General features: G+C 40.9%; 1 long non-coding RNA gene across 1 annotated transcript; it reads left to right on the top strand.

Moving 5' to 3' along the window:
- Nucleotides 1-24,611, top strand: LOC140466652 (uncharacterized). The gene is made up of 4 exons (XR_011955245.1): nt 1-161; nt 9,746-9,929; nt 13,879-13,970; nt 24,484-24,611. It is a non-coding gene; the product is annotated as an uncharacterized lncRNA (long non-coding RNA).
- Nucleotides 24,612-25,766: the final 1,155 nt, after the last annotated feature.

Raw genomic sequence — 25,766 nt, 5'->3', positions numbered from 1 at the left:
AGCACTGAGCATGGAAAGTCAAGCCGTGAAGCAAGTTACCCCTCAACACTTGAATAGTGTCAATTCAAGTGAGAGATGAAGGGGCTGACACCTCCCCTGGACCTGTGAAACTAGCCAGAGACCTTCAGGAGAAATGAGGAGGAATAAGCTAAGTGATATGTGTATGCACATTTCTTGTAATGATATAAACTCCACTATTAATGTGACTGCTGCAAACACCTTGCTTTCTATTACTAGGGCAGATGCAATGATGGGGGGGAGTGGTGATGCAAAGCAAAAAGAGATTATTAATCTTGAAAGCTGCTGGTCATTGCAGGGAGAGTAAAGCATGGATTTAAACAGCTGCCAGTGCTGGGAAACCATTAGCCTGGACAGCAGGCTTATAGTGTCTCTGTGTTAAAGCATGATGGTAGTTTCATGGATGAAATATCTCCACAAGCTTTATTGAAAAAAATAACACTTGCCGCAGAACGTTTATTAAGGTGGAAGCTAAGTGTTGTTTTTAATTAAAGTTCCATTTCACTTTACAGGATGCAATATTCCAAACTTGGTAAAGAAGGAAATCAGTGAAAACCAACTCAATATGGCACTCAGATTAACTCATTCACTGTGGTCAGCTGAAAAAAAATAATTTTGTACATTCCTTCATTATAAAACAGCTGGTGGCTCAGTGATTAGCACTGCCGCCTCACAGCACCAGAAACCTGGGTTCGATTCCAACCTCGGGGTGACTGTCTGTGTGGAGCTTGCACATTCCCCCCCATGTCTGCTGGGGTTCCCTTCGGGTGCTCCACTTTCCTCCCACAGTCCAAAGATGTGCAGGTTAGGGTGAATTGGCCATGCTAAATCGCCCATAGTGTTCAGGGATGCATAGGTTAGGTACGTTTGAAGGGCTTTTGCCCGAAACGTCGATTTTGAAGCTACTTGGATGCTGCCTGAACTGCTGTGCTCTTCCAGCACCACTAATCCAGAACGTTAGTCAGGGGTAAATGTAGAGTAATAAGGTAGGGGAATGGATTTGGGTGGAATCCTCTTCAGAGGGTCAGTGTGGACCTGTTGGGCCGAAGGGCCAGTTTCCACACTGTAGGGATTCTATATAAAAATGCAGACAAAATGTCACCTTAATTTGAATGGAAAGTGTGCAACTGATCTGCTTGAATGTAGATCTTCACTCGCTACAAATATCACCTTGCTCGGTGTCGGAAACTGCACTGGGAAAATCTTCTCTGTACAATGTAACAATTGAGAACCACAGCCTTTTCAAGCTGCATTGAGACACACAGGGTGAGAAATGTTAATGTAAGCCCACAGATTAACAGAATGTCACACCTTGAACAAAATTCAATACATAATAGCTGAAGATGAATTGCAACAACTTGTTTCTGTGATATAGTGCATTAAAATAAATTTGTGAATCTGAACAAAGATTATACAATGTGATAGCAACTGACAAGCATCTGCTGATATTCTGAACTTTGGTGCATTTTTTGCACAGTACCCCATTCCATATTCATTCATATCCGTTAAGCATGATTTTGTCTATTTTAAATACCCAGGCATTTAATATGATCTTTCTGCTGACCTTTTGTTGTACAATTATATTTTTTACAACAAAATTTGTAAACACAGAACAAAATCGATTTCTCTTTCGGAACATCAAGATTGAGATGGAGATTCTGAAGAGGTTTGGAAGCTGCACAAGGTTTCCAGAGCTTCTGATAGGCTTTGTGCCAACTGTATTGCTTCTGCATTCATCATACCCCATGGTCGTGTCGCTGTATTCTGGTACTCAGTCATATAGACTTACAAGATACCTATTTGGATTTCCACTCTATTCTGAGTTGGCAGAAATTAGGGTCTTAGTTCCAATGTTGCTTTTGCAAAGGACAGAAAAAAAATTAACTCTCACCTTGTAAGATATCCTCACCTGAAATTGCATATAATTTTTAAAATTCATTCATCAGATTTGGGCATTGTTGGACAAGATGTGTTTTGTTGCCTATTTCTAATTGCTCTTGAACTGAGAGGCTTGCTAGATCTTTATGAGGGCAGTTAAGAATCAATCACATTACTGGTGTCACGTGTAGACTAAAAGAGGATAACACATCTAATTCCTTAAATAAAAGTAGTGAACCAGGCTGGTTTTTACAACAATTAATGAAAGCAGTAATTGTCACATTCACAACAAACTTAGTGACAATAAGTGAGCTATGTTTTTTTTTTCATTTATTCATTTTGGTGGGATGTGGGTGTCGCTGGCTGGGCCCAGCATTTACTGCCCGTCCCTAGTTGCCCTTGAGAAGGTGGGGGTAAGCTGCCTTCTTAAACCAGTGCAGTCCACCTGCTGTGGGTTGACCTACAATGCTATTAGGAAGCGAATTCCAGTGGCATTGTGGGTCAAGCTACAGCAGGTGGACTACAACGGTTCAAGAAGACATCTCACCTGAACCTTCTCTAGGGCAATTAGGGTCGGGCAGTAAATGCTGACCCAGTCAGCATCACCCAGATCCCACAAAAATGAAGTATTGTGGCACAGAAGGTGACGGTTCATCCCATCGTGTTTGCAATGGCTCATTAAATGAACAACATTACCCAGTATCACACTCCTACTTTTACTCAATACAGTTGCACATTATTTTATCCAAATAATAACCCAGTGCACTCTTGAATGCCTCAATTAAACCTGCCTCCAGAACACCTCCAGGTGGTGCACTCCTTGCTCTGACTTCTCACTGAATGAAAATGGTTATCATTGACTCTAGCTTCTTTTGCAGATCACTTTAAATCTATACCTTGTTCCTTTTCTGAGCAGGAGTAGTTTGTCCCCATAAATTCTATCCAGCCCACTCATGATTTTGAAAATCTCTATCAGATCTCCTTTTAGCCCCCTTCTCTCCATGGAAAAGAGTCCCAAGTTATCAATGTGAGGTTTCTCACACCTAAGCCATTCTTGGAAACCAATATCCTTCTGATGACATCCTTTTCTGTGCCAATAGCCCGTCAGGTGAAAGTGTTAGAGAAAAGTAGACATTAGGCCTGAAAATGTATCATTCCCTGTGTTTGTCTCTCTGGGACAGGAATAATGAAAACTGGCAAATGAAGAATTAGGTTCAAACAATTAGGATAGATGCTTGCATTTGTGCTTAGCAGCAGCAGCAGCCAGAGTGACAATGCACAGGCGTAATGCAATGTCTTCAAATCTAGCTTCCACAGATAAAAACAGAAAGTGCTGGAAAGATTCAGCAGTTCAGGCAAGATCTGTGGCAAACATAAAAGAGTTAACATTATAGGTCAATGGAACATTCTGGTGACAGGTCATTGAACTGAAACATTGAGTTGAGTTTTGACTTGAAAGAACATGTGGATTTGGAAGTCAATGGAGGATTGGAAATGGTGAAATTGACACGTCAAGAGGATGCCTATTCCAACCCATCCACTATGTGCAACCCAGAATCACACAGTACACAAGACATCCTTCAGCCCATGGAGTCTGTGTTGTTCAAGGAGAGGCAGGTTGTCAGAAACGCAAATAGAAATTGCTGGAGAAGCTCAGCTGATCTAGCAGCATCGGTGCTGCTTGTGTTTCAGGTTGCTAGTTTCATTTTGTCAACAGCTCATCAACAGCAATGTTGACTTGATCTTTGGTGTTTATGTAGAGTGCATGGTTTTGCCTGGAAGCCACCATTGAACACAAAGGGAGAACACAGTGGAAGTTGAAAGCATTGAGAAATAACAGGCAAAAATCTTTTGAATTCCATAGGTCTTAGAGCTGCTTCCAAATTATGAGAAAAAAAAGGATTTGCTCATGGTATTTGGCCTGAGAGGTTACACTGCTTTCCAGATTATTGCCCTTGCTTGTGGAACATAAAAAAATGCCTTTCTTCAACTTGCTTTTTCCTTCCAACCTTATAAACAAGGGGCAAACCTTGTGACATCAGAGCGATAGAGACTGGATGCTCAGATTCCAAAGATGCACCAGAGTGATATCTCCTGCATTTTGGCGTCTTTTTCTTCGATTCTTTCACAGGCTGTGGGTGTCGCTGGCTGGGCCAGCATTTATTGCCATTCCTAATTGCCCAGAGGGCAGTTAAAAGTCAACCACATTGCTGGGGGTCTGGAGTCACATGTAGACCAGACCAGGTAAGGATTGCAGTTTCCTTCCCTGAAGAACATTAGTGAACCAGATGGGTTTGAAGGCTCTGTCAAAGATTGTTGTACCCGCACTTGTGCAGGGTAAATCTAACCAGTGCAGTCTGTTTTGATTTCATATTAGGTTTGTGTTACTTTTTAATTCTTTGCAATATTTAAGTAATTAGATTGTAACCATTCTGCAACAGGTCAATCACAACTTATGGCAGATATGGGTACTGCAGATACTGGAGATCAGAGTCAAGATTAGAGTGGTGCTGGAAAAGCACAGCAGGTCAGGCAGCATCTGAGGAGCAGGAAAATCGATGTTTTGGGCAAAAGCCCCTCACAAATGCCTTCCTGCATTTGTTTTCAATGTTAGTCAATAATGTACAAGATAAAAAAAAAAGAAATTAACCTGTAATTACACAGCATTCTGAAACATCTCAAAGCATTTTACAAAACATAGCAAAGCATTTTATGTATGTTTCCAACTAAGCCAGAACACTGAGCATTTTACCGCCAGCACAATTCTTTTAGAATCTCTCTTTCATGGTTGGGACTCCCAAGCTGATCATGTTGAGATGGCAATAATGGTGAACAATCTCAGGATACGTGGCTCACCTTGCTACAGTCGTGACCACAATTCCAAAGCGCCATGTTGGTTGGAAAGCACTTTGGATTGTTGCAATTTTGAGTACGGCACCATACAAATGCAAGTCTTTCAATTTTCTTTTCAGTGGTGACATTCTCAATCAGGGGTTGCAAATGTAAGAAGCATTTCCTGCCAGGTGTTCTGCTAACATTGGAATTATGCAGACATGTAAAGCTTTCATAGCCAATGGTTATCCTATTCTTAACATTAGCCTCCTTTGCACCCACCTTCATCTAGCCTCATTTCCTTCCTTTTTTTAACTTGCTCATGTGTTTATCTTGTTACCAATGAAAGGACCGCTATCATTACTCGGTGACTGGGTGGTTGATCACTTTGCTGCTTTGTTACAATTTGGAATCGGAGTAGAGAGAAACCATTAGCTTCTGGTCACGCATGTGGTTTTGAGAGCTTCCCAAGCAGCTGCTCGATTGAATGTGGCACTTGTGTTAAACTGACACCGTTAGACACACACACACACACACAACCTCGTCCCCTCCTCCCAAACACCAAGGGGCACTGCCTTGGAAATACCAAAGATGGAAGCTTACTACTTGTGTCTGTTCTGCAGGAGTTGCTTGTCCACAACTGGGTTTCCTTATGGGGGGTATGGGAAGCTGAATGACCACTGGTTCCAGCTGTAGGCCAAACCAGCATGAGAGCTTGGATGCCTGAAAAAACATTCCTATTGCTGGTGGTTAAGGAAATAATTTCAAGCACTGTCAACAAATGAAAATAAAAGTAAAGTATTATGTCTGGTTGGCTAATATGAGGGAAGGTCATTCCTCACTTTTATTCCTGATCATTGTTGCTAAACTAAGACAACAAACTGCTTAATTCTCAATGTAATAAGTAATCAGGATCATCCTGGCTTGATCTATAGAATTTTGAATGTAAAACATGGCCAGTTACCAATATTAGCAATTAATGAGTATGTGGATGTCATGTGCTGACAGAGGGCTATCTTACGCTAATGTTAATCAGTCATGGTCTGTCTAACACGGTGCTTTGATGAGAGTAATAAGATCAATGGTTCTTATAACAGGATTGTCATAAAGCATTGAAATGCATTGGAAATGATGTGGTCTGCTTAAAACGTAAGAGGGGATCTTAGCTAACTTGCAGATCTTAACCTTCCAAGTTGGTGCTACACAGTTTAACCACAAGTCAGACATACCTCGAGCATTTATTTTACCACAAAGCATTTTTATCATTAAACACATCATGCACGCTACCATACATTTACGACCCTAACTTCCTCCTGAAGGCTGAATTCCAGCAGGGTAGCTCCTTCAAGTTGTTAACCCCTCGGGCTCTAGTAGGACAGCTGACTGCTTGAAAACATTGCTGAAAAAGTCAGAAATATCTTCTTCTTGGTCGGTCATTGCTGCCAGCCACAATGTTTTGCCCGCTTGACTGGCACTACACCCACAAGAATCCATTTCCTCCACCATTGCTGCTCAGTAACAGCAGTGCGTGCCATCTACAAGATTCATTGCAGAAATTCACCAAAGATCCTCAGGCAGCACCTTCCAAACCCACAACCACTTCCATCTGGAAGGACAAGGCCAGCTGATACATGGGAACACCACCACCTTCAAGTTCCCCTCCAAGTCTCTCACCTTCCTGACTTGGAAATATATCACCATTCCTTCACTATCACTGTGGCAAAATCCTGGAATTCCCTCCCTAATGGTATTCCCTCCCCATTTGTAGGTCAACCTACAGCAGGTGGACTGCAGCGGCTCAAGAAGGCAGCTCACTACCACCTTCTCAAGGGGACAACTAGTGACGGGCAATTAATGCTGGCCCAGCAAGCAACACCCACATCTCACAAATGAATTTTAAAAATTGACTCCCTCTTTCCCTGCAAAGCAGGATATCCATGCAGTGTCCTGACATTTGATGAAAGAACGTTCTCAATGAAAGTAATACACTGAGAAACCAGACCCAGCTGAGATCCTGGATAATCTTGGTGCTCAATCTCCAGGTTGCAGAGACTGTGCTGTGGATGATGGCTTTTGAAAACAACTTCCATCCATGTCTAGCTTCTTCCTTTGGGAGGCTCTCATTCTCCTCGTGTCCTTAAGAGAGCTTACCTCACTGCTGCGTCTCAGTTGCAACTCCAGGTAAGAATGACAGACCCACAGGTCAGTCTTCTCAGGGTTCCTCTCTGTTCCTATTATTGGCTGCAGTCTGGAAAATCTACATGTGGCTGAATGTGCCTAAAAACTGCAGTGATCCCTTTGATCAGAAATCATCCCTCTGACAAAATGCTTCAAGCATCACTTCAATTTCTCTAATTGAGCATTGAATCATAGAAATCCACAGCACAGAAAAAGGATCTTCAACCCATAATGTCTGTGCTGTCTCAAGCAACTAGCTAACTAATCTAAACTGATTTTTGAGCACTTGTCCCATAGCCTTGTATGCATTGACATAACAAGTGTACATCCTTGAAGGTCGAGTAACAGGTAGGTAGGATTGTGAAGAAGGCATTTGGTATGATTGCCTTTATTGGTCAGTGCATTGAGTACAGAAATTGGGAATCATGTTGCGGTTACAGGACATTGGTTAGGCTGTTTTTAGAATACTGCATTCAATTCTGGTGTCCATCCTAAAGAAAGGATATTGGTAAACTTGAAAGGGTTTAGAAAAGATTGACAAGGATTTTGCCAGGGTTGGAATGTTTGAGCTACATGGAGAGGCTGAATAGACTGGAACATTTTCCCTGGAGAGTCAGAGTTGGAGGGGTGAACTATTAGAGGTTTATAACATCATGAGAGACATGCATTGGATAAATAGACAAGGTATTTTCCTGGGGTGGAGGGAGTCCAGAACTAGAAGGCATAAGTTTAGGGTGAGATCGGCAAGAAATTAAAAAGGGACCTAAGGGGCAGCTTTTTCACACAGAGGGTGGTACGTGTATGGAATGATCTGCCAGAGGAAGTGGTGGAGGCTGGTACAATTGCAACATTTAAAAGGCATCTGGATGGGTATATGAATAGGAAGGGCTTTGGAGGGATATGGGCCAGGTGCTGGCAGGTGGGACTAGATTAGGTTAGGATATCTGGCTGGCATGGACGAGATGGATTGAAGGGTCTGTTTCCATTCTGTACATCTCTATGACTCTATCTAAATACATATGCAATGTTTATGAGGATTTCTTCCCCAACCACCCTTGCAGGCAATGACTTTCTGAGTCCCACCACTCCCTGAGTAATAAAGGTTTCCTCACATCTCCTCTTAGTCTTCTTCCTCATACCTTTAGAAATATGTCCCATCCTAGTCAATGATCTCCCCATCAAGGAGAGAAGTTTCTTCCATTCTACGCTACCTATGCCCCTTATAATTTTATGCATCTTAATCATGTCCCCTCTCACTCTCCTTTGCTCAAAGGAAAACGACTCCAGTCTGTCCAATCTGTCTTCATAATTGAAACTCTCCAGTCAGAGAACCCAAGAAACCATAAAAACCCTCTTCATTGGCTTGTTCTGGTACAGAATACAGTCAGCTTTTCTGTAACGTGATGGTTGCGTTCTTGTGCAACCCCGGCTTGTAGAAAACTTGCAGGTCAGAAACAGCACTTAAAGTGTTGGTGATGTAATCGTGTTACAGCCAACACTCATTCTAAAAGTTCATGTTCTAGCAAGAGTGTCTCCAGTTCATCAATCCCGTTACAGCGAATTTGCGTTGATGAGACGTGCGCTATAACAGAATGACCTGTGATACAGGACTGTCTAATTGGAGGTCACAACCTGAAATAATTCCCTCCCCCACCACCTCCCGGCACTATCGCAGAGAGAAAAAAACACAGTAAAAGGAAAGCAGTGATACCTCAAATAAAGAGGGTTTCACTGCAGGACTGGTCTGAGATGTACAAAGCTTGTCAGACCAATTTGTGCCATTTGCAAATTTTACTTGTTTTTCATTCTAAAGTGCTATTGATACGCTGTTTGTTAACTTTATTTGTCTCTACACAGATGCTACCTGATCTGTGGAATAGTTCCAGTAATTTCTTTTTATGTTACAATTTCCAGCATTGTAGTGTTCTGCTGGAAGTGTGAATGCTGAAACAAAAACAGAAATGGCTGGAGAAACTTTGCAAGTCTGGCAGCATCTGTGGCGTGAATGCAGAGTTAAACTGCGAATCCAGTTCTGAAGAAGGATCACAGGACTTGAAGTGCTGAATGCCTTCTCTCCACTGATGTTGCTGAGTTTCTCCAGCAATTTCTGTTTCTATTGCAGTATGTTAGTTTTCTGAATGATTTAGTGGTTGTCTTTTATTTTGATGTAAGCAATATATTGTCATTCCTGAATTCTCAGTCCATCTCACATATCAGAGTTCTGAAATTCTTATTTTCTCATGTCTGATACACATATTTTGTGTTGTCACATGTAATCACATGAGTACAGCGAGAAATTTACAAATCGCCACTTATGCCAGCAACTTAGGTACACAGGGACCAAGGTACAGATTCATAAGTATAAATTCTTAGGGCAAAAAATTAAGAAAAATAAAGAAACAAAAGGTCCAGCAATAAATTAGAAAAATAGAGAAATAAGAGTTCAGAATAACAGTCCTTTCAATCGTTGGGCTTCACCTCAGGGCCTGGAGTTCGAGTCCAAGCTGAGGTCAGGAGTTCAAGTCCATGTTGAGGCCAGGAGTTCGAGTCCACACTGAAGCTGGGAGTTTGAGTCCATGCTGAGGCTGGGAGTCTGCTCTGGAGTTCACCCCAACATGGCCAATGTCACACAAGGATGGGAGGTAAAAAGAAAAAGAAAAGAACAATGTGAGAAGAGAGAAAAGAAAAGAAACTGATGGAGTGGACGAGCTCTGGCTCAGAATTCTACTCTGCTGCCATCTTAGGCATGTTTTCAGATTGATATCCCTCCCAGTGCCATGCTTTTTGCACATTGTATGCGGAGACACCAGAATTTTTATTTCTCACTTTTCATTTTCAGGATAAGTTTTAAGAGGCAATTCCTTCAGATGCTGGCAGTTTTAGAAACCTACTCCAATTGCTCACCATTCCGGGCACTTTGTGGTCTTGATACAACACTGACCTTTAAATGAACAGACTGCACACTATCATGGAAAGTCAACTCGTTGATTGTCACGTCTCCAGCTTGGAGGAACAGCCTTACTGTGAGTATATTATCAATCCCTCAGTGAGAATCTAAATGCACACCTAAATGTCATATTTGATCGAGTATTTTCTGGCTATGAAGGGAGTGCAACAAATATTTAACAGACTGATTCCTGTAATGGTGGAGATCAGAGTCAAGTGTGTGGTGTTGGAAAAGCACAGCATCTGCAGTCCTCACTTTCTCCTAGTTGATTTCAACCCTACTGTGAAGCCTCTTTCAAGGATGATTACCTTGAAGAAGTTCTCCTCCATTCCTAATGAAGGACTTATGCCTGAAATGTCGATTCTCCTGCTCCTCAGATGATGCCTGACCTGCTGTGGTCTTCCAGCACCACACTCTCAACTCTGATTCCTGTGATGTGTTACAAAGGTGTGGAAGTGTACTGTACCTTTAAGAGAGTGAAGGACTTGGCAAGCACATGAGTGCTGGAGACTTTATAATGTAACATTTGGTTCAGATCAGATAGCACAGGCTGAGTTGCTAAGAAACAAAAACAAATTTGAATTTGGCCAATCAGTTTAAATTATACCCTGAAATACCAAATTCCAATCAAGTTTGAATTGAGTATATTGACAATCTTAAAAGCTAATGACACAATCCGATGCTTTGAGGGTATAAGACTGGGGAAACTTGAACTGCCAAGCTACCAGCATGTAAAGACTGCCTGAAAAATAACTCTCTAAAAGGTACCTTTATCGATCAGTAACCTGTGAAGCAGAATACTCAAGAAGAAGAAAAGAAGACAGGAATACAGACAAGAACCGAAAGCTGCCCGCTTTTGAGATAAGAAGTTTAGTTTTATAAATCTCAATCGGACGGTGGTGGTTATTGGACTTATATTGTAGATGGGGAAGGTGAAAGATAGGTTAGAGGAAGAAGTTGTGAATAGCTGTTAGTTACTTATTCTCTGTTATACTTTAAGAAATAAAGTTGTCAATTTTTATGTTAAATAGTTCTTGGCCTCTTGAATATCACAGCTCACTGCGGGGTATAAATCTTTTCTGTGTTGCTGGTTTAAATTAGGCAGGAGAGTTTACCCTATGTCCTAACAGATGGCAGTACTGATATATGAGGGGAGGTAGGATCTGTCAGGACTATATTCATTGCAGTTTAGAAGAATGAGGGTGGATGCCCTCATAGAAAATTCTAACAGGAGCTAAACAGAGTAAACACAGGAAGGATGTTTCTAATGCCTGGGGAACCAGAGTAGGGACCCCAGTGTAAGAATCTGACATAGGCCATTTAGTACTGAGATGAGGAGAAATTCTTCACCCAGAGAATGGTGAGCCTATGGAATTCTCTGCCACAGAACACAATTGAGGCCAAAATATTGAATGATTTCAAGAAGGAGTCAGAGATATTTCTTAGGGCTAAAGGATATGGGGAGAAAGAAGGAACAGGGGACTGAAATGGATGATCAGCCATAATCATGCTGAATATTGGAGAAAATTCAAAGGACTAAATGGACTGTCCCTACTCCTATGTTTCTATGTGGTCCTGCATAATCACTTGCATAGTCTAGAATTGTGCTAAAAATCTCTTCATCATTACTGGCACCATAGTCTGACCAAGTCCATTGGGCTGCTCTCTCATTAGAGAGATGACTGATAGTGATTGAACCTGAAGGTCACCATTCCTCAGGTGAGGGAAGAGGTTGCGTTGGACAGTCCTGTATGGCATCCTTAGCTAGCGTGGGGATTGAACCCACACTATAGGCATCATACTGCTTTATAAATCAACTGTCCAGCCAACTGAGCTAAACCAACCCCAACATGCAGCAGCAAAAGATAGCACCTGGCCTGGCCAACAATGCTCAAATCTCATAACACAATTAACCAAACTTCAATTTAAGGGAAAAATGAATAGTATTAACTGTTGTTTACTAGAAAATTAGTATTACAAGAAGGTATGTGTAACTGTAAAGTATACATATCCTAGTTCAAATCTACCCTCTCAATCTACAAGCAAAAACCTTTGCTAAACTTCTTCAAAGGGCTCACCTGCCATAACCACTTAAACACATTCAACCACAACAAGAAAAATCAGTTAGAAATTGGCAGCAAATTTGTTAAAGATGGTGCAGACGTAATGGAGAAAGTAGATTTTACTTGATTTTGGTATTTAACAAAATTGAACACTGAGCCTTGGAATCCTCAGTCACTCAAGCCATAGGGACAAATAATAAAGATAAATCTTCACTGAGTATGCTATCTCATTTTAGATTAGGTTAATGGCTTCACATATTGTCCTCACCTCTGACAGCAGCAATAAAACTACCCTCAGAGTATTTGGATGGTATTATGATCCATACATTGATGGTTGTCTCTGGAAGGCTGGTAATTAAAATGTTTTGCAACAGTTCAATTTGGATGAAGTGTGCAGTGCAATCTTGTCCATAACTTAGAATGTGAATTATCTACTAGCTTACAGAGTAATCACTGTAAGTATAATTAGGTATACTTGGAGGTACTGCTCTGAGGCTTGTTCATTATTGTATGTCATCACAGAATGCCTACCACCTGTTGAGTGAGAATCTAAGGCCATTCATGTCTATGTTTGCAGACTCTCTTTGGCTCTTGGACTATTGGGATGATGACTTAACCTCCTTAACTTCCTTGTATGCAACATTTGCCACTTTGCTTGTGTCTGAAAAGTGGCTGAATATTAGTACAGCACAAACCTGTCTCTTATACAATTGATGGATCTTTTCTTGGCATCAAATTGGAATATCAAGTATGCATGCATATCAGGGCTTGGCAATGAAGTTGGAATATAAAGCAGTATAATGAGCCAGTAGCAGGTAGACTCTGTGAAACAAATTATACCTAAGACTAAGTAATGTTCACTGCACTCAACAGACTGTATTGTCCAAATAATAAAAGATAAATTTTTCCAAGTGTTTCACAGAAAACCATGTCACCAATATTATTAAATGGCATTTTTGTCTTAAACATTTACCAAATAAGGAATAGTTACAAGCACTTTATGACATAGCACAGTAATTAAGCAGGGCTTTTAGCTGTCACATGTGGTGGGACTCTGAAACTGATAGCGCTAACTAAACATTTGGACTAGGCAGACACTCTTTACTTTAATCCCATTTATGAATTTAGTAGAGGTCAAAATGAATTGAACTAAATGCAGTCACTCAGGATTTATTAAACCTTTCTTGCCAAAGTGTGGGGTTTTTGTAACCTATATATACGTCCATGTGTCACACTCATCAGATATTACTCGGACTGGAATTCTGACAAATAAGTGGGATCCCAGGCACAAAATTAGATTCAAAGTATGTTTTACAATTTTAAAATGCCTGTGCCCATATTAATAATTGAAGGATATAGCAGACGAATAAATCGTGCACTGTGTCTACATTACCCATGTCTTGTCCCTGGAATATGCTCAAATATTGCAAAGTAACCTCTCATGCATCGATTGGCAGCTAAAATCCACAAATTGTTCACCTCTTCTGTGACCCCAACATTGAGCTACGGAGCTTCAACATCCCAAGGTAACAGCAAGAGTCAGTCCAGGGAATGCTTACCTGTAAACTTCTCCTTTTTACCTTTGTATTGCTCTCAACAACCCCCAGCCCTCCTCCAAACACTTCACTCCTGCCACTTTGTATCATAGAGCAAGTGGTCCAAATCGGATGTTTACCCTTTCCCCCCCATAGCACAACTGCGCATCCCCCTCCCTGTCCCATTATATCTGTACGTTGACAATCACCTCTTCCACAGAGAGGAAAAAGGTGCCCATTGCTTTTGGAGAAGGTCAGAGAGTGAGTGCAGGCTGATTGTTTGGCTGAACACTCCCAAAGGGCATTAGGATTTTGATTATGTCACCACTTAGTGGAACAACTGACACTGATGGGTTTGAAATGAATATTGTGTCCCTGAAGAATGAACTTTCTACAATGCTCTGAATCAGGCATCTTTATTTTCCAGGTATAGAGTTACATCCTGAAAGTGGCAAGGCCAAGTTCAACTCAAGCTTCTGAGATAGCACATGGGAAACAGCTCCAAAAACAGATCATCTGGTACTTTTCATATTTAACAAAACAGAATGGATGGAATATTATATCTAACTTGGTCTTTGAACGGTTACTTTTTTTCCAATCCAAGTATACCTAAATGACAAACCAAATGTCGCTGATTTCCGAGAATTCCATACAGTTAATAAAACATTGTTCTTGAAATTAAGCTACGCAAAAACAAGCATCCAAATTTTGCTTGCTACTCTTTCTGTTCACGGAGGGATTAACATGATTAATTTTTAACATGTTAAGACCACCTTAAAATAAGATTAAGGAATTGGGTATTAATGGATTTGTATGCTAATTTTCACAGAGCATAATTTCAAGGCCAGTAATATTTTTTCAGAAAATAAATAATTAGAAATGTGGCAATGAATCTAACTCCCTTAAATGATGCTACGTTGGTTCCGTACATAAAACTTTTGTTTGTTGCATTCGGGACTGCCCAGATTGACAGGATTGATTGAAAAAGCTATAAAGATCTTAACTAACTCACATAATGCAGGGGAGGGAAACTTACAACACAAGTATTTCAACATCTGCACAAGCCATGTACTTCCAGTTGGAGTGACTACTATATTAAAACATACTGTAGTATAGATCCTCAGCGAGCACTGACTACAAATGAGAGTATTGTCATTGAATACAATCATGTTATACCACAAAAGGAGTCTATTTGACCCATTGAATCCATGCTGGCTTCCTGTAAGAGCAAATTAGCTGGTCCCATTCCACTTCTCTTTCCTTATAGCCCTACACATTTTCTCTTTCACTTGCTTATCTGATTCCTTCTTGAAATGAATTATTGAATCAACCACCACTCAGACAGTACATTCTGAAATGTAAGTGCTCATTGCTACAGTATGTGTACCTTGCCTTTAAGTGAGTTTACATTTATGGACTTCATATGATGTTTATATACAATGTAGTGACACAGCCTGATAATTAGTCTGCTTTGGGTTTTCAAGTTGAACACATAGAAATCGGTTGGTTTGCTACAATATCCACCACCTTATAAATTATGTGTTTTACTGCTTTAAATAAAATAACTCACAGAGTTAATTAAACATTGATGAGCGACTGATTGCGAAACTTTTATCATCAACATGACATCTCCATAAAGACGTTGCCTTTGGTTCTTCTCTCAATTACTTTAAGTCTGATTTCTCTGCTTTTGCCATTAGGAACAATCATTCTATGTACTATAGGGAGATTGGACAAAAGTTTCAGAGATCTGAATGGATATAAAACTCAGGAGGAATGTATAACAAGCAACTGAATCAAAGTCAGCCCTCCGAATCCACCACACAGTCAGTATACCTCACTATGCACCTCCAAATCCCGGTTGACAGACAAGTTGAGGAAAATCAAAAGAACCGTGGATGCTGTAAATCAGAAACAAAAACAGAAGTTGCTGGAAAAGCTCAGCAGGTCTGGCAGCATCTGTGAAGAGAAATCAAAGCTAACATGTCGGGTCCGGTGACCCTTCCTCAGATAAGTTGAGGAAACATACACCTTAGAAAGTCCCTGATTCCATCTTCATCCACTATTTATTTAGATCACATATTCTTCATCATTCTTTCTTTTATCGAATCAAATTAAATAAAATGATACAATATATTGTCAAATATATTCAATATATTTTATGGATATCATGCCACCTTGAGTGAAAAGTTGTCAGCCATCAAGAGTGACAAGGTGCTACAGTGGTTAACACTGCTGTTTCATAGTGCCAAGGACCCAGGTTCGATTCTAGCCTTGGGCAACTGTGTGGAAGTTGCATGTGTTCTCGTGTCTGTGTGGGTTTCTGCTGGGTGCTCTGGTTTCCTCCCACAGTATAAAGATGTGCAGGTTGGGTGGATTGGCCATGCTGAATTGTCTGTAGTGTCCAGAGATGTGTAGTCAAGGTGGATTAGCCATGATAAAAATACAGGGATTGGGTAGGGGGTTTAGTCTGAGTGGAATGCTCTGCAAAGGTTTGATGCAAAATCAATGGGCCTGATGGCCTCTTTTCATTTATGTCGCCCACTTTCTATTTATATGTTTGAGTTGCCTTGGATTGGTGATGTCATTTCCTGTGGTGACATCATTAACCCAAGGAAACTCAAACATTTAAATAGAAAGCGGGGTACACCACCAGTGCTTCATTCAGGGGCTCACTGAGGATGTTACCTAGTATGGTTGTGAAACATCTGAAAATGAACCTTTCAGCTCAGCGTGCAAACCTACATCCAGAACCTCAACCTGAGTTACAAATTTTCTCGAAACTTGATAGTTCAAACTTGATAGTGAGATGAAAAGCTGGCTGCAGATCAATCATTTGTGTATTTGTTCTCCTTGATTCTTGTATGTGGAATGTATTGGGGTTTGGTGTCCATCCCAAGCTGCAATGAACTCAATGGCTGTCCACGCTATTGCAGACAGCAAATTGAATTGACCACATTGCTGTGAATCTAAAAGCACATGTGGTCTAGACCAAACAATTACAGCAGGTTTACTGCTCTGCAGGACATGAGTGAAACACATGGATGTTTACAATAGTTGACAGCAATTATATGGTTGCCATCAAACTCAGGTTTTTTTTTAATTCCAAGTGGTGGGGTTTGAACCCATATCAATGAAATATGTACTTGGGATTCTGCACTACAGTCCATTCCCATTACTTCTCCATCACCATCTCCCCATGTAAATCTGATGTAAATCATTCAATTTTCATTAACCTTGAATCAATGAATCTGAATTTTGAACATTTTCTATAAAGGCTGAACAATTTGCAATGGAAGCTTTAATTTAAAACTTACAGTCTTGATTTCCCATTCACTACATCAAAATTCTTCATTATAATAAAATAAAGCCTTTATTAAACCTGACCTTATCCTTTTCTGCTCCAGTGGAGATAGCTCCAGTCTCTTGTCATAACATGGGTTTTCATCTTGGGTATGATCTTGATGAAGTTGTAAACTTTGAAAGACTTTATTGACATCTCCACAATAGAATATTTAAAACTGATTCTATTGCATTTACTGCGGACTGATTTGTACATATATCTCACTATTGATAAGCACCTGCACCCTCTATCTCCCCATTTATAAAAAAGCAAACTACTCTTTGACATTTTATGGCTTTTACCACATGAACCTTTCCCCATAAAGAAATATTTGGGATTTTATTCAAATACTTTAGGAGAGGTCTTGTTGTAACACATAGATCATTACATTTTCTGTTGTTCTTTACTGTATTTTCTTTTAATGGTTGGCTCAGTGTGAGATGCCTTTCTTTTGGAACTATACGTCCTTTCTTATCTATGAATCTCTTCATGCTTCGTGGCATCTATAGGAAGACTATGGCAGTCTGATCCCAAAGTACAAACAAAAACTCACCAAAACTAACCAGCCAGATATGAATGTTGAGTGAGCTCTATCGCCTATTGTCCTTCTTCCTTATTTGTTAATCACTGTGGTTTTTCATTTGGCAGAATCTCCCCAGAATGCTGGGGACAGAGTTTGAATCAAACACATGTAGTGCGAGAAAAAAAACTCAGCAGGTCTGGCAGTAACTGTGGAGAGAGAAACAGAGTTAACATTTTGAGTCTGGTATGACTCTTCATGAGACCTAAACCTCTTTTCCTGTCAACGCATGCTGCGCACCATTATGAGGTTATGCAAATTGCTCCCAAGTGTCTGTCATTATGGATTTTGACTGCAGTTTGTAACTGAATCTCAGTGAATGTGGAAAATGCTCAAGTACAGACAGAAAATTACTTTCGAATACAATTAATACAACGATGATTTTTCAGACTCGATTCTCCGATTAAAAAATGCAGAATTGCCACCTCCTTTAGTTCTGCTCCAACTACTTAAGTTGTCCCTTCACATCCCTCCTTCAATAGTCCAATATTTCATTCTTATCCCATTTCTCCTTTTTGAGGCCTTATTTGTTCCCAGTTTCTACACAAATGCAAGTTGCTGTTGTACTTTGAACAGCAAATTAAATTTAAATAACAGTTAGCACTTATCCCTGGAGCAAGGTCAGTTCCTGAATTCATTCTCTCCCTATTTACAGGAACATATGTGTTTAGTCTGTTGCAACACACTCTGGGGCTGACATTGCCATTTACTCTATTTCTCAGTTACACTGCTCTCAGGAGCTTGTCATAACCAGGTCAAGCTTCCAAGTTGCAGTATATTCAAATCAGTCCTGTCAGCTGTCTGTACCCATCCCTTTGCGAAGAGTCACCTCACAAATTTGATGGGACAGTATCATCTTTCATGTTATGATTAAATTTGAGGAGGCGGCAGCTGTTCTGGGCAGGCCGAAATCCACATGAAAGTAAGAAATTATTTAAAAACAGTCCAGCCGATGTTATACATTGAGAGTCGAAGTGCAAGGTTACTATTGGTTACCCAAGCTGCCTGTTCCCACTGTGCAATCAAACAGCAGCAGACATGTGTAATTCTCAAAAGGGAGATTTGCTAAACTACATTTCATCCAAAGGAGAAGAGCTTCACTCTTAAGTCTTTTAAAGGAACAGTTCACCTAATTACTTCTTGTTTGAAAAGCTTCTTCCTTGTTGTTAAATCAACAAGCAATACCGACCCCAATTTCTTAGTACCATAGAGATATAGAGCACGGAAACAGACCCTTTGTTCCAACTTGTCTGTGCCAACCAGATATTCTACATTAATCTAATCCCATTTGCAAGCATTTGGCCCATATCCCTGTAAACCCTTCCTATTCATGTAGCCATCCTGCTTCTGAAATTATTTTTAAAAATCCTAGTTGTCTTCCAATGTGGAGCTGGGCTCCCTCTCTCTCCTCCAGCCACTCTAATGATCTCAGTGGTATGCAGTGAACACCAGGAGTTCCATTAGAAGTTTTTGTTAAAATGCAACTTCATGCTTGCACAACAACCACCCATCAGCTGTAGAACTGCAGTAATCTATGCATGAGGTGGCAACTTAACATTTATGGAAAGATGATGGCGTAATGTTGATGGCACTGACTTAGTAATTCAGAGCTCCACATTAGTATTGTGGGGACAGGAGGGGTTTGAATTGTACATTGTGATTGACAATGTAACCACTGATGTAAAAGCCCATCTGATTCATTAATACCCCTTTCGCGAAGGAAATCCAACGTCCTGAGCTGGTCAAGGACTACAAATGACTCCAGACCCACAGCAATGTTAACTCTTGTGCCTGCGAAACGGCCCTAACTTGCCAATCAATTGAAAGGCAATTAGGAACAGGTAATAAACGCTGCTCCAGGCAATGATACCAACACCCCATGAATGAATAGACTGCAACTGAGTCTGCCTTTTTTTTCATTCATGGGATGAGTGTGTGGCTAGGAGAAAGTGAGGACTGCAGATGCTGGAGATCAGAGCTTAAAAATGTGTTGCTGGAAAAGCGCAGCAGGTCAGGCAGCATCAAAGGAACAGGAGAATCGACGTTTCGGGCATAGGCCCTTCTTCAGGAATGAGGAGGGTGTGTCAAGCAGGCTAAGATAAAAGGTAGGGAGGAGGGACTTGGGGGAGGGGCGTTGGGAATACGATAGGTGGAAGGAGGTTAAGGTGAGGGTGATAGGCCGGAGAGGGGGTGGGGGTGGAGAGGTCGGGAAGAAGACTGTAAGTCAAGAAGGCGGTGCTGAGTCTGAGGGTTGAGACTGAAAAAAGGTGGGAGGAGGGGAAATGAGAAAGCTGGAGAAATCTGCATTCATCCCTTGTGGTTGGAAGGTTCCTAGGCGGAAGATGAGGCGCTCTTCCTCCAGGTGTCGTGTTGCCATGGTCTGGTGATGGAGGAGGCCAAGGATCTGCATGTCCTTGGCGGACTGGGAGGGGGAGTTAAAGTGTTCAGCCATGGGCGGTTGGGTTGATTGGTGCGGTTGTCCCAGGGGTGTTCTCTGAAATGTTCCGCAAGTAGGTGGCCTGTGTCCCAATGTATAGGAGGCCACATCCAGTGCAGCGGATGCAGTAAATGATGTGTGTGGAGGTGCAGGTGAATTTCTGATGGATATGGAAGGATCCCTTGGGGCCTTGGAGGGAAGCGAGGGGGGAGGTGTGGGCACAAGTTTTGCATTTCTTGCAGTTGCAGGGGAAGGTGCCGGGAGTGGAGGTTGGGTTGGTGGGGGGTGTGGATCTGACGAGGGAGTCACGGAGGGAGTGGTCTTTCTGGAATGCTGATAGGGGTGGGGAGGAAAATATATCCTTGGTGGTGGGGTCTGTTTGAAGGTGGCGGAAATGACGAAGGAAATGAATGTGTGGCTGGCTAGGCCAGCATTTATTGCCCATCTCAGGGGGCAGTTAAGAGTCAAGCACATTGCCATAGGTCTGGAGTCACATATAGGTCATACATGTAAGGATGGTAGTTTGCTTCCCTGAAGGACATTAGTGATTCAGATGGGTTTTTGAAAATTGACAGTAGTTTCATTGCGATCATTAGATTCTTATTTCCAGACTTTTAGTGAATTCAAATTCCACCAAGTGCCAATTGTAGCATCCAAACCCAGGTGCCCAGAACATTACCTGGGTTTCTGGATTGATAGTCCAGTGATAATACCACTAGGCCAATGCCTCCTGTTCATCAGATAAAATTTAATTTGGTTTGAGTGTGTTTATTTAGAATTCATATTTTATAGAGGAGCCCAAAAAGCAGCAGAAGAAACTGGAGTTAAAAACAATGGAAATAAACATTGTAATTGTCCCATCAAGAATGTGGCTGAACTTATAACAAATCTTTCCTTCAAACTAAACATTAAAAAATATGCAGAAATATCAAACAATCTGGTACATAAACATCACCTCATGATAATATGGATGAGAATAGACCGATGAAGGGTGAGGCCTGAAATGTTGACTCTCTTGCTCCTCAGATGCTGCCTGACCAGCTGTGAATTTTCGAGCGTCACACTTTATTGACCCCAAGTAGACCATTCAGTCCATACAACTTTTATCTTACAGTTCACATTATAGGAGGTTGGTGATTTAGCATCATCTCCTGGCAACAATTACCTCTGTTTTAACATCCAATCTCACTTACAGCATGGTTCACGATAGGATGGTGGAAAACGTGCTGGGGAATCTAGTGTAACGTAATGCAAGAAAAGGTCAAGCACCCTTAAGTCACCACTACTGGGGCAGCACAGTGGCTCAGCGGTTAGCATTGCTGCCCTAAGGTGCCAGGGACCCACCCTCGGGAAACTGTCTCTATGGAGTTTGCATGTTCTCCCCGTGTCTGTGTGGGTTCCCTCCAGGTGCTCCAGTTTCCACACACAGTCCTTAGATGTGCAGACCAGGTGGATCAATCATGAAAAATGTGAGGTTACAGGGAAAGAAAAGGGGCTGGCTCGGGGTGGGCTGCTCTTCAGAGAGTCAGTGTGGACCTGAAGGGCTGAATGACTTGCTTCCGCAGATTCTATTGTTTTGCATGATATTTTATAACAGGAAAGAAAGCACCTTCAATCGACTCTGGTTCAGGTCCCAGGATTTAAAAAAAAACAGCTTTTGACGTCAGACAGTAGAGGCTTTTATCCTTTGTGTTTGGCCTGATTGTGAACCCAGTCCCAGAAGGTGAAAGGACGTGTGCTAATCCGCTGATGGTTATCATTGTTTTCACTGCATTTGAGAAACACTCATTCCTAGCAGGGGGAAGAAAAGAAATTTCCAGACTGTGAGATCTTAAGACCGTTGTGGAAATGTCAGAGAAATTTCACTTCCCACCTGTCTGACTGGATATCTGTCAATGCACATGTCACCCCTCACAGGCAGTGCCAAGTATTACAAAGCTTTTCAGCTCCACAGAGGGAATTCTGACCTTAGGCAATGAATTGAGCTTTAGGAGGGATGTTTAGCAGGTGGTTGATCCAATATCAGCTATTTTTCAAATGGTCTCCCACAAGTTTAGCTTCAGTAAAATCACAAACTGCTTTACATCTTGGAAAGTGAAAATCAGACAGAGGGCCCAGAGTGACTCCAACTCCATTTGGACTCCAACTTCATACTTTGTTCATCATAAAACTTTAATTTATTTTCTGTCAATGTCACTTTGAGCTCTAACACCAGGTTCAGACCACATCTGGTATAAATGCATTTGTATTTTTTCAAGGTTTTTACCATTACATAATACATATCTGTAATTTTAATACAGCATAATCAATCCAAAACATGTTATTTTGCACTTAGCTGATGAATGAATTGTGTTAAAAGTTTGCATTTATAATATGATGTTGTGGATAATTCACAATTTTACCATTTCTCTGAACTGCTTCCAATCCATTTCTATTACCCTTTAAATAAAGAAATGTGATCTCACTAGTGCCCTCTGTAACTGAATCATAACCTCCCTACTTTTAATCAACCTGCCCAGGGTTGTATTCCCCACCTCTGGAGTAGGTAGGACTTGAACCTGGTTCTCCTGGCTTAGAGGTAGGGGCAATACCACAAGAGCCCTCCACCTCACATTTGCATTCAATTAGTTCCCTCCATTTGTTTTAATTATTTTCCATCCCTGCATATTAGCCTTTTGTAATTCATGCAATTTTGAAATCATTCACCATTTCGATATTATCGTTGAATCCCTACTGTATGAAAGCAGGCCATTCAGTCCGCCAAGTCCATACCGGCCCTCCGAAGAACAATCCACCCAGACCCTATCCTATCCCTGCAACCCTCCATTTCCCTTTGATAACCCACCTACCCTGCACCACCCTGGACACTATGGGCCATTTAGCACATCCAATGCACCTAACCTACACATCATTGGACTGTGGGAGGAAATCGGAGCACCCGGTAGAAACCCACACAGACACGGGAGAATGTGCAGACTTCATTCAGTCAGCCACCAGAGGGTCGAATCGATCCTGTGTCTCCAGCGCTGTAAGGCAGCAGTGCTAGCCACTGACCCACTGAGCTGCCCCATTGTGCTTTTCTTAATTCTTCCTGCCAATATCGGCAGTTTCATGTTTTCTCATGAGCTGCTCCATTTGCCAGATTTTTTCCCACTCACATAAATATGTGATGTACTATGTCTAATTTTGTTGTTGAAGTCGAGTTATAGTTAAAATGACCTGTTCCTTTAAGAAAACTGACAACTGTTAATAGGTTTATCCCCGAGTCAAGTATGAGTTAATTGCTCTAGCAAATACAGCATCATAGAAACAAATAGAATCCCTACAGTGTGGAAACAGGCCATTTGGCCCTAAAAGTCCATACCAACCCTCCAAAGAGTAATCCACCCAGACCCCTTCCCCTACATATACCCCAGACTAATGCACTGAACCTACATATCCCTGGACACTATGGGCTAACTTAACATGGCCAGCACATCTTTGGATTGTAGGAGGAAACCGGAGCTATCAGAGGAAACCCACGCAGACACGGGGAGAATGTGCAAACTCCACACAGTTGCCTGAGGCAGGAATCGAACCCTGGTGCTGTGAAGCAACAGTGCTAATGACTGAGCCACAGTGCTGTCCCTGTTAGGGTCACGTTAGTAATTGATATTAATTTCTGCTGGAGAACATAGGAAATAACACTTTACATTTTGAAATGCCTTACTATTTTAAAGTAAAACAGAAGTATGTCCTTAAGTTATTTGTCTCTCGTTTGTTGAAAAAAATGAGTAACAGTAACAATCACAGTACATTGAAACCTACGGTGATCGTTGCTTGAAATCACGAGGTAATATTGAAATTGTTAAATACTGTCTGAATGCGATTCTTAGTGCCTTGAGGAGTCATGCCACAACCTTCAAGACCTATTTCAGAATGTCCAGCTTTCCTTGTGCAGAGCTGGTGATATAATCTGTCTACTGCTATATCAAGCACAACTGAATGATATAACATTATATCTGAGTAAATCAGAGCAAACAACCCCAGAAGATTCACTGAGTATAAGATTTTGCTTTCAGCCAGTAATATTCTGGGCAAGGAAGTACCACCACATGCAAATTCCCTTACAGGCATACACTGTTCTGATTTTGAAATGTATTCACTTCTATTGAACAAAATCCTGGAAGTGACTCCCTAACAGCTACTTCACCAAATAGACTGCAGTGGTGCAAGAAGGTAGTGCATCACTACCTTCATCTCAAGGACAGTTCAGGACGGACAGTAAATAGTGTCATGTCAGTGAAGTTCGCATCCTAATAACAAAATGTAAAAGCTGTCAAAACCTGGGCATGGCTTAAATGGGAAATTATACATCACAAGCATATTTCTCAGAGCTGTTTATAATAATGTAATCGGTATGCATAATTTTTCAAAAAGAAAGTTAATTGTTGCAACAAAGGCTCTATGTTATCTCTAATAACCCAGAAATCAGCATATTAATCTTTGACTTAGAAGTTGGAAGTGGGCAATTTTCCTTTTTCAAAAAATGTGCACCATTTACAGGTCTTAACCTCAACAACAGGTCAGTATTTTCTCATAATAGGATTTCAGTCTGTTGAATGGTAATTAATTCTTATTGGGTTCTAGTAAGATCTCATCACTATTTAATCTGCCCTCTGCTCTATTTCAGCTGGAAAACTGCCCCAGGAGTGGACTGAGTGCACAAATCCAATTATCTCATTACTGCTGGTCTAGAATGGTGGTTGAGTATGTAATGATACCCCTTATCAGTAAAAAGCTCCCACACTGGTATGGTTTATGGTTTTCTCTACAGCTTCTGTAGTTATGCAAAATACTCTAACTGCTATACTTTGTCCTTACAGTATTTTCTATGTTTTCCTTACTTGTTGCGTTTTCAATATCACTTGATCCTCACAGCAATTAAAACAAATCTATAAAACACAAGACAAAAGCACTCTCGTAATTTATCATGGTTTTTATACAAATATTGGCTATCTTGGAACGAAGTACAATTGTAATGTCACAATGAAAATGTTTTTGATAAATGCTGTCATTCACAATGTTAGTTGAATTTTATTCATTTTTCACTCACTGACTTTTATAATTCCAATGCTTTCAGCATTCGTTATTTTCTTTAAATTTAGTTCTAAACAACTCAAACTTCATTGTCTCAGGTTAAAATCTCATCCAGTTGCTTTTCTGATGATCTGACCAGTAACTACGTTTGGGTCAGAACACAGCATGAATGACCCTGAAATTCTACAGAGAACCAAATACAGCGTCTTCACAATTGTACAGCAACACAGTTAGGATTTGCTGTCTTGGCACAGTTGTATATGTTGAAGCTATGCAGCGATGGCACTAGCTTCTATGTGAGTAGGAATTTTGTTTAAAGAGCTTTAAAATATCTGCTCCATGCTTCTAGCTAGGACCCCTAAACTTTCTACAGCTTTGCTTATTTTTCTGAGTTTGCACCACTCAAGCAGCGTGAGCCACATACGCGAATGTAGTCATGTAATGAAAAACATAACAACTGAACGGTACACTACCTCTCATTCAGTGGGACGAATCGTGCATGACCCCATATGATCTTGCTTAGATTGACTGTGACAGGCCAGCATCTAGGAGACCAGCTAAAATGTTCATAGAGAAGATAGAGGTAGAGATTGGAATAGTCAAATTAATATAAGTTCTAATATGGGCAGATAATATGTTGTGCATCCAAGGTCAATCTGTCATGGTGAATGGGCCTGTTTTATCCAATAGTCATCAATAAACCCTGGAAGAAATTCCAAGAAAATCAGAAAACTTTTTACAGTGGTTTCAGCTCCATTCTTACAATGATGCTATTTTTCATCTTGAGAATCTACAATTAAAAATAAATTCCATTTTAATCAGTAATTATAGTTTCTGTCCGTCTCTTTGTAAACTGATCTGATACTCAATATAATT

Source organism: Chiloscyllium punctatum, chromosome 44, assembly GCF_047496795.1.
Source record: "Chiloscyllium punctatum isolate Juve2018m chromosome 44, sChiPun1.3, whole genome shotgun sequence".
In the NCBI taxonomy this organism is placed as follows: Eukaryota; Metazoa; Chordata; class Chondrichthyes; order Orectolobiformes; family Hemiscylliidae; genus Chiloscyllium; species Chiloscyllium punctatum.
This window is presented reverse-complemented; position numbering and strand designations above follow the sequence as displayed.